Here is a 13709-nt window from a genome sequence, read left to right as displayed (position 1 = left end):
ACAAGAGCTAAAAGTTTACTTAAATTAATAGGCTGTAACAATGAGAATTTTAGTTTCAATTGTTGCCATGGTGGGAATTACAGTTGTACATTCTCAGTTGCTTCATGCAAGCCTTGTGAAATCAGAGGAGCTCTCGCACAGCAGCAATCCTTCATGAATTGTACCTGCAGCAATTAGGATCTTCTGTGCCTGCTTTAACATTTTAAAAAAATAAAAAATAAATAAGGTAAACCCTGTAATTATTTTAGTGCTATTTATGAAGCACTCCTTTATTGTTCTCTTAGAGCATAACAAGGTGTGTCATGCTGCAATATTGCCACTGTCAAATGTGTTTCAGAAATTAGGTTTGGGTCTCATCCTGAGGAACTGACTGTCCTAGAATGACACACGCTTGTTTAGTGTCTCATCATATTATACTCTTGTGAGAAAAGTTTCACTCTTCTAGATAGGAGGAATATTCAGTTTAATCATTGTCTTTCTTTATGGATAGACTAAACATAAGCTCAGCTTCTCCATGACATCCGAATAAGGAGAGGCTGTGCAAGCTCTGTACAAGTGTCTTCATGCTGTGGTGGACTGGATGAGGGTCAGTAAACTAAATTTCAATCCTGGGAAGGTGGAGTTTCTGTTGGTAGGTGGTTCCAGTCTTTGGAAGACTGGCCAGTTGCCTGTTCTGGCGGTTGTTGCACTCCCTTTAGAGGAGCCAACTTTCACCATATCTGGAGCAGCATAACTTGGCCACTGCAGTCCATACATTGGTAACCTCAGGACTGGATTACTGCAATGTGCTCTTTATGGGGCTGTCCTTGAGCCTAGTCCAGAAGCTCTATCTGGTGCAGAAAGCAGATGTTATACTGCTGATGCGAACAGATGATTTGACAGGATGTCACACCTCTGTTGAAACATCTGCACTGGTTGCTAATATGTTTTCAGGCCTGGTTCAAAGTTCTTGTGTTGACATACAGTGCCCTGAACAACTTGGGTCTAGGATACTTTAAAGACCACTTGGGTCCCGGATACCTGAAAGACCACTGAGATCATCTGGAGGAGTGCTGTTAGTTGTCCCCTGTGTTACAGGAGATCTTACTTTAGGTTCAGCCCTAAAGATGGCTGAATGGCTTCATGAAATAGATTTCCATTCCTGCTCCCCACCACCCATAACCAAAAGTACATGACACAAAGTCATTTTTTTAACCATAGAACAGTATTCAGGTAATAAGATTCTTTTGACACCATATATATTTTTATTGGATGATATCCCACCTTTTTCTCCAAGGTGGTGATGGTTCTCTACCTTCTCATTTAAAGCCCACAACAACCTTGTGAGGCAGCTTAGGCGAAGAGGTTTACAAAGAAGTTGCTGTCTTGATTTCAGAGTAACTATATCAAGGAAGTGCCATTAGAGTCATTGGTTTTATGCGTACTTATAAATATCAGAAAATGCAGATTTATCACGTAAATCAGGCTGCAATCCCCCATGCATGCTTACTTGTAAGTCCTGTTGAATGTGGTTCAGCTTACTTCTGAGTAGAAATGTATAGGATTCAGCTGTCGATAAGTGAGACTTCTGTTTGATATTTATTTTGGCTAGTACATATTCCAATGACTAGAAACTTTTCTGTTAGGTTTTCATAGTGAAAAAAATAACAGATTTCCCCTTTATTTTCCCCACCCATTTAATTTGAAGGCAACACATTCAAGTTTTCTTACTCAGTTTTCCCTCATGCTTTACAAGTGTTTTGTCTTCCTCTGTAATTAATGCCCCTCCCTCTTCCTCATCCAGCATCACCAGTGATGTTAGTAGGAGTGTGTATATCTCAGCTGTATAGACTTTCAATGGCGTTTACAGGGCAAATTCCTTTTACGTTTGTACTCAAAACAATATTTCAGTATTTCATTATAATATTAATCAAAAGGCTATTTTTAAAATGCTGACATATATAGATAGGTGAAGTGACTTTTTCAGCAAGTTTATAATGTTTTGTAAGGATTGTCAGAGTTTCAGTTTAAAAGTCTGGGAAGGGAAACTACCAAAGTTAATCATTGTTTGAAAGAGGAAGGATATTCAAATAACTCCTTTGTTTATGAAATCATGCAGTATCTTGAAAATACAGACTCTTTCAGTTTCTCTTTCTTTTGAAGGATTCTTAATGTCACAGAATCAAAAGTTTATTTACAGGGAAATCAACATCCTTTATGTTTGTTGTATTATATAAAATGCTATATTGCACATACATCCAATATGGCAGGTATATGGTAGAAGCAATTTTTTTACCTGTTGCTATGGTGCGGTGAGCAAGAGTAGTGGAGGACGGTTAATCTGCCCTCTCCAAAAAAGATTCATAGAAGTTGATACTAAGCAATTCCGTTTCTCATACCTAATCTGTATATATCCTGTCCTCATATAGTTTTTCATTGCCCTCTAAAATTGGAGCCACTTGCAAGGTTTGTCTGGTTTTTGAGAAACTCAAAGGTTTACCTGCCATGCATTTAAAAGAATGAAATGTATTTGGGAATAAATGTGTTTCAAGGAACAAGCTTGTAAGCAATATGTTTCATGTCATTTCATTTCACTTTTAATTTGTATACCACCTTTCTATATTACAATGCACAAGGCGGTTTACAGCAACAAAATACACAACAAAGAACACATACCTTATAATAATCTGATCCGATATAGGACGTCATAATAAAACATAACTTTAAAATGGAATAAATAATATCAAATAAAGTAATATTCAGTTATCTATTATAATATAATAGTACACAATAAAGTTAATTCTCAAAACATCAGCTAATGTTGAGCGAGCCCCAATGGGGTTGCAGTAGGTGCCCAAGGATACCTAGTGCCAATATTGGCCTGTGTACTACTTTTGGGTGTCCATAGCCCTTCACAATTTTTTAAATTTTATTTTTGTGATTCCTACAAATCAAACCAGTACTGTTATCCCCATATTGTGCATGGCAGGCCAAGATAATAGTTTGGACAGTTCATGGATAAGTTGAGATTTGAATTGGGGACTTCTTAATTTATTACAGCTCAGTCTCTGAACTACAGTGTTATGAGTCAGCTCATATAATAGAGGAGGAGGCAAGAAGAAGGAAGCTTATGTCAAATGCTGCAATTGTATTTATAAGGTGAATGGCAACCACGCAGAGAGCCTTGCTAATGTGTAGGCCTGCCTAGGGAATTCCTTCCCTAGGGAGTTCACCTGCCACCAACATTTCTGTAAACAGTCCTGGAAACTTTGCTGAAGAATAGTATATAAATATTTTAAATGAAAAATAAATATTAGTTGAAACTGGTGTGGAAATACTGCAGATAGTTTTTGCATTTCAGTTTTACAGAGTGCTTTGCAATTATGCTTACCTCTCTGCCCCACTCGGTGAATAGGAGAAGACAGGTAAATTATTGCATATAAGCAAATACATGAGGAAGATATGTTTTGATATTTTGTCATTTTATACAGTGAACAATTCAGTTTGAGCTTGGCATAATTTTTATTTTATTTTATTTTTTAAAAAACCAAACTTGAAGTACACATAGTTCTGTTGCATGCACTATTACTGTAGTTCAAATTTCTCCTTCAGCAGGCAGCTATGGTATAGAGTACAGGAGAAGGCTTTCTTCTTTTCTCCCCAGAAACCAAAGCAATGTGGGAGGAAAGGAGAAGCCTCTTTTTCTCACTCCTTGATGCCCTGCCTACCCTCCGCAGCAGGTTTCCGTTTTGTTGTGTGTTAGTTGAGAAGGCTTTTGCCAACAATAGAAATATGCCGTAGAAATCACTTTGTGTATGTGGAGCTTCACTCTTAAGTAATTTAATAACCATTGCCTGTTTGCCATGTGAAAGCAGTGATACTCCCATGTGCAGAAGGAACTGCTTCTATCCAAGCAAATGAAATTATTTCCTGGCTACTACAGAATGAGTGGTTTGCATATAACAACTGCAAAAAATATTTTGAAGTAGTTTGCTTTTATTCCCTCTCCCACAGGCTCAGTTGTACTACTGTTATATTCAAAGTTTGCATGTAGAACTGCATGTGTGATGCTGTTGCTGGCATGGGAGATAATGGAGGAGTGTGCCATTGGGGGTAAAGTCAAACTATTGGAAGGTTGCAGTGCCTGTTGTGAGTGTAGGGACCAATATGGAAGAGACATGTTTTGTTACAGCTGGTGCAGTTGAAGGCCTAGCATGTAATAAATAGCTGAAATATACTTACAGTGGTGCCTCGCAAGACGAAATTAATTCGTTCCGCGAGTTTTTTCGTCTAGCGAATTTTTCGTCTTGCAAAGCACGAAATCCCATAGGAATGCATTGAAAATTAATGCGTTCCTATGGTAAAAAAAAATCCAAACAAAGCCAAATTTGGTACAAAAAGAGTTTATTAACTGCTCTTTAAAGTCACACATACTGTAAAGAGCATTTCAAAAATGAAGGAACAATAAATTAAGTTTCTAAACATGACAGAAAAACATTTAAAAATCAACAAAGTGTACAGTACATTTTCTAAGACTCTGGGGGACAACTCGAAGAAGGTTCCTCTTCCACTCTTTGCTTCTTGCTGAAGAACCTGTCCATGGTCTGCTGCTTCATCCGCCTTTTCAGCACCTCCCTGAAAGATGACATGACCCTCGTATCAAAAGTGTTCACAAGGTCATGTGTCAGGTCCTTGTCAGGGTGGTGCCGCTGTGCAAAAGCCTGCACATCTTTCCACTTCAGGCAAATGTCCCTCAGTTCTTTGGAGGACAGCTGTTCCTCAGTTGCTTCCTCCTCTTCCAGCGAGGCCTGCTCCTGCGCAGCCTCTGCCTGCAGTTCGACCAGCTCCTGGGTGGTCAGCTCGTGGTTGTGCTCCTCCACCAGCTCGCTGATGTCCTCCTCTGTGACCTCCAGGCCCATGGTCCTCCCCAAGGAAACAATGTCCTGCACCACTGTTGACTCTGGTGCATCAGAGTCACTTGGTGCCACACAGTCCGGCCGCAGGCTGCGCAATTCAAATTTCTCTAGCTGATCCCGTTCCAGGCCGTGGTGATCATCTTCAAGCAGGTGACGATGTTGAAGTGGTCCTTCCAGAATTCCCGCAGGGTGATGTTGGTGCAATCAGTCACCTCGAAGCATCGCCTGAAAAGCTCCTTGGTGTAGAGTTTTTTGAAATTGGCGATGAGCTGCTGATCCATCGGCTTGAGCAGTGGCGTGGTGTTAGGCGGCAGGAACATGATGCTGATGAAGCTGAACTCCTCCAGCAAGTCCTCCTCAAGGCCTTTAGGATGAGTAGGAGCATTGTCCATGAGAAGCAAAGCCTTCAGCGGCAGGTCGTTGTCCAGCAGGTACTGTTTGACAGCAGGGCCAAAAGCAAGATTGACCCAGTCCACAAACAGCACACGTGTGACCCAAGCCTTACTGTTGGATTGCCACATGACACTCAGCTGCTCCTTGTCAACCTTGTGTTTCTTGAAGGCCCGTGGGTTCTCCGAGTGGTACACCAGCAGGGGCTTGATCTTCAGGTCGCTGCTTGCGTTGGCACAGAAGAGCAGGGTCAGACGGTCCTTCATGGGCTTGTGGCCAGGCAACTTGGCCTCCTCCTGAGTGATGAAAGTCCTTTTGGGCATCCTCTTCCAAAACAGCCCAGTCTCGTTGCAGTTGAAGACCTGCTGTGGAACGTAGCCCTCCGTCTTCACAACCTCCAGGAATTCTGCTGCAAAGTCTTCAGCCGCAGGAACATCAGAACTGGCAGCCTCTCCATGCCTGACCACGCTGTGGATTCCAGATCTTGAACCGGTCAAACCAACCTCTGCTTGCCTTGAAGACTTCTGGCTCGCCTGAGGTTCCTGGCTGTTCCCGGACGAGGTCTGCGTGCAAGGCCTTGGCCTTCTCACAAATGATGGCCTCAGTCACTGTGTCCCCTGCACGCTGCTTCTTTTCTAACCAGATGAGCAGCAACTTCTCCACCTCCTCCAGAACAGCTGGGCGGTTCTTCACAATCCTGGTGACTCCCTTGGCTGCATCAGTCGCAAGGATCTTCTCCCTCATCTTCAGGATGGTCCCGATGGTCGATGGATTCCTCCCATACTCCCTGGCGAGGTCTGTCACACGCATTCCACCGTCGTGCTTCCGGATGATCTCCTTCTTCATTTCCAGCGTAACCTTCTCCTTCTTCCTCTCGCTGGCCTCTGCAGCAGCAGTCTTCTTGGGTCATATGGCAGCACAGCTCCTACCTTCGCAACCCCCCCCCCCAAAATCAGTGCTTCACATCCAAAAAAATTCAAAAGCACCAAACCTCCTAGAAAACACACAAGCTTCCAGATTCTTGCAAACCCCTCCCCAACTGTTCCCCCAGCCACCCACCACACAGAAATTCAAACCCAGATTTTTTTTAAAAAAAACAGCAGAGTGGCCCAATGGTCACAAAAAATAAAAATGCAGAAGAAAAACACACAAGCTTCCAGATTCTTGCAAACCCCTCCCCAACACCAAGTCCTTGAATTCCAAACACCCCAACCCAAAATCCAAACCCCCCCAAAAAAAGTTTTAAAAGTTTAACTTACCAAATGGCTGCAAAAGAAGTTTTGGAAAAGCTTCAAAAATCACCAAAGTCTTCAAAAACCTCAAAAAAAGCCACCACACCGCGTGCTATGAGTTGCTCCTCGAAGTCAAGTCGCAACTGCACCTCTTCAAGCAATGCACCCTGGGTATTAACGTTTTTACGAAAAAGGAAACAAACTTGCAAGACGTTTTCGTCTTGCGAGGCAAGCCCATAGGGAAATTCGTCTTGCGAAGCAACTCAAAAAACGAAAAACTCTTTCGTCTTGCGAGTTTTTCGTCTTACGAGGCATTCGTCTTTCGAGGTACCACTGTATTCTATTGGAGTTCTATTCAGTTCTATTCCTGGACGACAATGGAACATCATTATTAAGGCTTTATGTAGGGGTGTATGTGTCCATGTACACATAAAACAATGTTTTCATGCAACTAAGAGGTCTCCATTCTGCATGAAAAGCAATAGAACGTCCCTATTTTAATGAAGAATGTTGAAGGTTATGGTATTACTAATGTAATTATAGTATTTAGCTTTCGATACCATTGACCATGGCATCCTTCCGGAGCAACTGTCCGAACTAGGGGTCGGTGTCACCTCTTTGCAGTGGCTCCAGTCCTACTTGGATGGTTGTCCCCAGAGGGTGTTGCTTGGGGAATGCTTTTCAGCTCCATGGAACTTTCAGTGTGGGGTTTCTCAAGGCTCAGTCCTTTCCCCTACATTGTTTAACATCTAACATGAAACCACTGGATGGGGTTTCCCGGAGGTTTGGAATACGTTGTCAGCAGTATGCTGATGACACTCAGCTCTGTTTCTCCTTTACATCTGCAGGTGAGGCAGTGGAAGTGCTGGACCAATGTCTTGCCTCAGTAATGGACTGGATGAGAGCCAACAAACTGAAGCTCAATCCAGATAAGACTGAGGCACTGTTATTGCGTGGTTCCCTAGACCGTATGGTTGGGAGATCACCTGCTCTTGATGGGGTTACACTTCCTCTGAAGGAGCAGGTTTGTAGCCTGGGGGTACTCCTGGATCCTCTGCTGTCGAGGCTCAGGTGGCCTCAGTGGCCTGGAGTGCCTTCCATCAGCTTCAACTGATGACCCAGCTACGCCCCTATCTGGACAGGAATAGCCTATCTACTGTTGTCTATGCTCTGGTAACTTCAAGGTTAGATTACTTCAATGTGTTATATGTAGGGCTGCCTCTGAAGACGGGTTGGAAACTTCAGCTAGTACAGAATTCTGCAGCCGGGTTGCTCACCGGAACAACATGGTTTGAGCATATTACACCAATCCTGGTCTGGCTGCACTGGCTGCCAGTTAGTTTCCGGGCCCAGTTCAAAGTGCTGGTTTTGACCTACAGTGGTGCCTCGCAAGACGAAAAGAATCCGTTCCGCGAGTCTCTTCGTCTTGCGGTTTTTTCGTCTTGCGAAGCAACCCTATTAGCGCTATTAGCGGCTTAGCGGCTTAGAAAAAGGGGGGGGAGCGAAAAAAATCGCAAGACTCGCAAGACGTTTTCGTCTTGCGAAGCAAGCCCATAGGGAAATTCGTCTTGCGAAGCGCCTCGAAAAACGGAAAACCCTTTCGTCTAGCGGGTTTTTCGTCTTGCGAGGCATTCGTCTTGCGGGGCACCACTGTATAAAGTCTTAAATGGCTCAGAACCATATGAACCTTTCCGTATGAACCTACCTGGACCCTGAGATCATCTTCTGAGGCCCTTTTTGTGTGCCTCCTCCTTGAGAGGTCCGGAGGGTGGCTCCCTATCTCTGGAATGCTCTCCCCTGGGAAGTTTGCCTGGCGCCTTCATTATACACCTTTACGCGTTAGGCAAAAACATTCCTTTTTAACCAGGCCTTTGGTTGATTTGATTTACATCCTATGCCCTTTTAAAATGTGGGGTTTGAGGGGGGCGGTTATTGTTTTTATTTTGATTATGTATTTTGTGGTTTTATATTTTGATTTTATTCTGTTAACCACCCTGAGACCTCTGGGTATAGGGCGGTATATAAATTATATTATTATTATTATTATTATTATTATTATTATTATTATTATTATTATTATAATTAATTAATTAATTTATTAATGCTAGTATGTTTCAAAATAGGCTAGATATCACTTCTGATGAGTGCTCTGGTTGAAAATACTGTAATGCTGCATGTCTCTGCCATCTATATTTAAGCATTCCTTCTGGGATAGCATTCCACTCTGCTTAATGAGGATGCTAAATTTTGTCACTTGATCAAAAATCCAATGCTTACTCTCTGCTTCCTACCTCCTTTAGTTTTTGTATTCTAAGCACAGTATAGTTACCCTTGAAATAGTTTTTATCTCTGCAGCTGCTTTTTTAGACCCTTTGTACTGCCAATTAAAACCTCAGTTAGTGGATTGGTGGGTAAAGAATCTCAATCTCTCACTCGCTACTCCCCCTTCAGCTTGCCATCTCCACCTCCCTTTGTATCTCCGTCTCTCTTTGGCCACTGAAAATGTAGGTCAGATTGCATCACCATAAAATGGAACAGTCAGAAAGGTGTTTGAAAAATGCTGACATCCTTAGCCTGGGGTGCATGCCGCTGTCTTTTGTTTACATTGAGAATAGCGATGTGCGTTGTACCTGTAAATGAACAAATCTCTTTAAGGTTAGTAGTGTGGCACATAAATTATTAGTCAGATTTTCCTTTTCTGTTTTTGGATAGTAAATTAAAACTGTACAGATAAACTTGCAGTCATTTACAGTAGTGAAACATTAGGGAACTCATTTGAACATCCTGTTTATGGTAGCCATAACTGTTGAAAAATGAGCTTTCTGGCACATGTAGGTTTAACAATAGCTTTGGCATTTTTTAATATCCATGTGCTACTTCCCTCAGATGCAGAATAATGTGTTTTACATTTTGGTTAATTTATGTTTTTGTCAGTAGTTTGTAATTAATCTTGGGCATTTTATGGGAAAAGCATTAGAATGTGTTCTTACTGACTGACTTACCCATCTTTTCTGTGAAATCTTTCAAAATTATTAATTATAATAATTTTCAACCAGAAGGAAATCAAGATTAACAGAAAATATATCATAACAATTCAAACTTTTATACTTCTTTCTTTGCATACAAAGTTGGGCATAATATGAAGAGAGATCTTTACATATAATATATCTTCACTGTATATTAATACAATTTATCTAACTAAGCCTTCAGTTATTTGAAAATGAGTAAATGATGGAAGTATTTTAGTGAGAGAATGTTACAACATCAGCATACACATTTTTGCCGCTTCGGTGTTTAAATAAAAACAGATACCTGAGTTACATAAAAAGCAGAATTACTTTGTGTGAATACATCTTATTATCTCATTAACAATTCTGTCTACTTTGGAAGATTATCCGGAAGTTAAAAGGAAAATTACTGCAGATGGAGTTGAATCTGCTATTGACAATAGCCTGTGATTGACTGTTGGGGCAGAAATAAGAACTTTGAATGTCTTGTGTGCTGTAATTACGCAGAGAAAGAAACATCAAATAGAGAAGTCAAACACTAGTGCGAATGCTTTGAACATACTTTATTGCGAAACAGTTGGTTCTACAGGTTGTTCATTAAGAGGACATTTAGATAGTTGCATTAAAGATACTGAAAGTCAGCAGTTGACAGTCAAATGTTGTGCCTATGAATTAAAGATTTCAGTATTGTTTATATTTTGGGCTACTTCTGGGAGTTTGCTGACATTCTGTCAGCATAAATTACAGCATTCCTAGAAAGTATGCTTTCATACATACATCTACAGTAAAGTTCTCCACAAAGAAAAAGAATTGCTTAACAGGGCAATCCTAACCAGGTCTACTCAGAAGTAAGTCCTATTGAGTTCAATGGGATTGCTTCCCAAGCAAATGAGGTTTGGATAGCAGCTGAAGTTTGTAGCAATCTGGGCATGATTTTTCTTTTCTTGTAATCTCAGGACTAAGAGAGCTTTCCCCTTTGTCTGTTAGCTTTACCTTAGCTTTTCTTAGTTTAGTCTTTACAAAAAAATTTTTAAATTTAAACCATTTGCATTTAAAACTTCATTCTATTATTCAAATGCAGAAACTACAGTAATGAGAGTTTAGCTTCAAGCAATTCTATTCAAATAAGCTTGAGACAGTATTAATAGTAGTATTAAGTGGCCTGCATAGAAGAGAATGATCAGGGTAATTTCAATTAAATGTTTTTCGCTTCTGCAAGATAAGATGGCAAAATCTTATTACTGTAATAGTGATTGTTACCATGTGTTTCATTGCAGATTTAATCAAATATAAGAAAGAGGAAACTTCCACAGTCCAGGCAGATGATGATCAATTGATATCCCAACCTTGAATTTTACCAGACTTTTAAGGTACTGTGACCTACTAACCTATATATATATAAGTATGTTCCTCAACTATTATGTCTGGGTACTACAGATGCAAGAGATACTGAGACACAAAGGGCAGCAAGAATTTAAAAAAGGCAGACACAAAAGTTGTTAGGAATGCCACAGTAATATTAAGAGCTGCTAGGTGTTAAATAATTGTTTTTGTGACGGAGGGGTTTTATGATTGTACATAATATATTGTGACCAATGACACCAACTACACCCACTCTGTTGTGCTACAAGTCTCAAAAGCGATAGAGAGTATTGGTGTAGGGGGGGAAACCTGTTCTCCCCTTTCTAGTTTTTTAAGGGGTGCGATACATATATACTGTTCAAAGAAAAACAAAGAACAGGATTTTGTAAATTGTGGGAGAAAGACTGTGTTAGCAAATAACATTTAAACAAAGGCTCCCCAAGTTACAGTGAAGATAGGCTGATTTCAATCTTGATTGGTCTACAGTTTTTTTCTTTTTTCTTTTTTTAAAGAATTCTAGGACCTCTGTGCTTCACCAACATTATTATTATTATTATTATTATTATTATTATTATTATTATTAATTATTTTAGATTAGCAAAGCAAGAGTATATACTGTACTTGATCTTTTAACAGTCCCGTAAATCAGATCAAGAGTTCCTTCTCTAGCATGGTTTGCAAGATCCCCAGCAAACTTGCAACCAGCCAGCATTCTGTGAAAGTGATCCAGTGGTCCACTGATATACCATGGTCAGCCTTCTAACCCCCCTTGTGCATATAGGAACAAAAGGATCACATTTCTGTTATATTGTATTTGGGTTCTCGCAGAAGCACTGGGCATGTTCAGCTGGTGTTTTCAGAATTTTTATGTGTATGCATGTGTGTTTAAAGAAATAAGAACAGCACCATAATCCTTTGGTTGCAAGTAATACAGATGTAACTCTGTTTCTGAGATCCTAACATTTGCTTTAGAATTTTATGTTGCTGGTTAAATGCATTACTTCCCCCAGCAAACACCTCCATAGCAATTGAGGTTTCTCTGTAACACAGGGGAGCAACTTATGTTTGTCATAGCTTTTCCCTCCTTTTTTTTCTTTAAGTAGTAAATGGCATCTCCACCTTCTCCCTCATTATGTTTGGAATATAGAAAGCTTGCTTATAGAAGGTCAGGTTGTTTGCCCACCTAGCCCAGGATTGTTTTTTCTCACTGCTTGTCTGGATCCCAGGCAGAGGTTGTTCATATCACTTGACCCTCGAGACACCAGGAACTGAGACTGTGACATCCCGTAAGAAAAACTGAGCTATAACTTATCTCCTAAATTTGCAGGATCACCGCTAGTGTGAGTTAAGCCTAAGAGGAAACCATTGCCATCACTTATTAGAAATGATTGGCTAGACAAGCACTTACCACAAGTTACATCTTCAAAATAAAACAAAACACAGTACTGAATGCCACAATGAGCTGTATATGTTGTTCATCTGAACCACTAATATCTATTTATTTTGAAAATTATACCTTGCCTTTCAGTTAAATGATCCTCAATATGACTTACAAAAGTGTAATTATATAGTACAACACACACACCACACAGAGATAAAGCACAAATATACCGTATTTTTTGCTCCATAAGACTCACTTTTTCCCTCCTAAAATGTAAGGGGAAATGTGTGTGCGTCTTATGGAGTGAATGCAGGCTGTGCAGCTATCCCAGAAGCCAGAACAGCAAGAGGGATTGCTGCTTTCACTGCGCAGCGATCCCTCTTGCTGTTCTGGCTTCTGAGATTCAGAATATTTTTTTTTCTTGTTTTCCTCCTCCAAAAACTAGGTGCCTCTTGTGGTCTGGTGCGTCTTATAAAGCGAAAAATACGGTACCAGCAGCCCTGACTGAAGAATGGGCCCAGAATATGCTTCCTAAGCAAAACAGTTGGACAGAGTGTCCTTTCTGGTAGGAAGTGGGGAAACAAGTTCCCTGCAGCTGATCATTCTTTGGCTTGTGATTGCACCTAGGTTAGACTTCTCTCTGCTATGATGTTGTTAGTGGGAGCTGGGAAGTGACCCATAGTTCTGTTGGGTGCATGGGACTGGAATATGAGCCCCTTAATTTCTGCAGCCCATGGATGTAAATTTGTTCATATTTTTAAACAACTTCCTATATTATAAGTGATTATGTTCTTCTTTTATGCAACGTATGTCCTGTATTTTCATTTTACAAGTGGGACGGTGACACTAAAAGACAATGACCAAAGTTGTGCAGAGATTTGTACCTGGATCATGTCCTACACATTGACCACTGAGAGTTATATTACATAAATTTAAACAAAATCAGCACTTTGTTTAATTAGCAAGGGAGGGAATATGTCTTTCCTCAGGTGATAGAGTGTGTTTCCTCTACTAAATGGTAACATTGGAGAACATAATATTTTATTGTAATACGAAGCTTTCCTTGTGACAATATCACATTACAGTTCCTTTAAAAAAATTCTATTGGTTTTCTAGAATATCTTCAGTCTTGTTGATTTATATATTCTTAATTTTGCTTTATAGTTGTATAAAATGGAATTCAACACTTCTAATACTGGAGTCTTGATGTATAGAGCTAAGCCTATTTTAGTTGTGTTAATTTTGTTGTGATAACCAGCTTTATGTGCTTTTAAAAATAGACTGTTCTACCAAAAGCCTAAAGGGGTTGCTTTATGTAGCTGAAAGAAGCAGAACACATTTAAATGACAAAGATAATATTACAGAATGCTAGTCACAGTACAACCTACCCCACCCCTTTACAATATGTATTTTCATGAAGCTCAGCTAAAAAGCTACTTTG

The 13709-nt window shown here is 40.3% G+C and overlaps 2 protein-coding genes across 3 annotated transcripts in view; both read left to right on the top strand.

The window, feature by feature from the left end:
* The window catches only part of LOC307208953 (uncharacterized protein C3orf49), a 330680-nt gene that overhangs the window by 33983 nt on the left and 282988 nt on the right, over positions 1 to 13709 (top strand). The window lies entirely within an intron of this gene.
* ATXN7 (ataxin 7) overlaps positions 1 to 13709 on the top strand; it is a 93578-nt gene that overhangs the window by 6372 nt on the left and 73497 nt on the right. For both annotated transcript variants that reach the window (XM_079959921.1, XM_079959920.1), the window contains exon 2: positions 10803 to 10895. The gene's annotated coding sequence lies outside the window, so the exon portion shown is untranslated. The remainder of the gene's footprint in view (positions 1 to 10802; positions 10896 to 13709) is intronic.

Source organism: Podarcis cretensis (genome assembly GCF_951804945.1).
Source record: "Podarcis cretensis genome assembly, chromosome: 2".
Lineage (NCBI taxonomy): Eukaryota > Metazoa > Chordata > Lepidosauria > Squamata > Lacertidae > Podarcis > Podarcis cretensis.
This window is presented reverse-complemented; position numbering and strand designations above follow the sequence as displayed.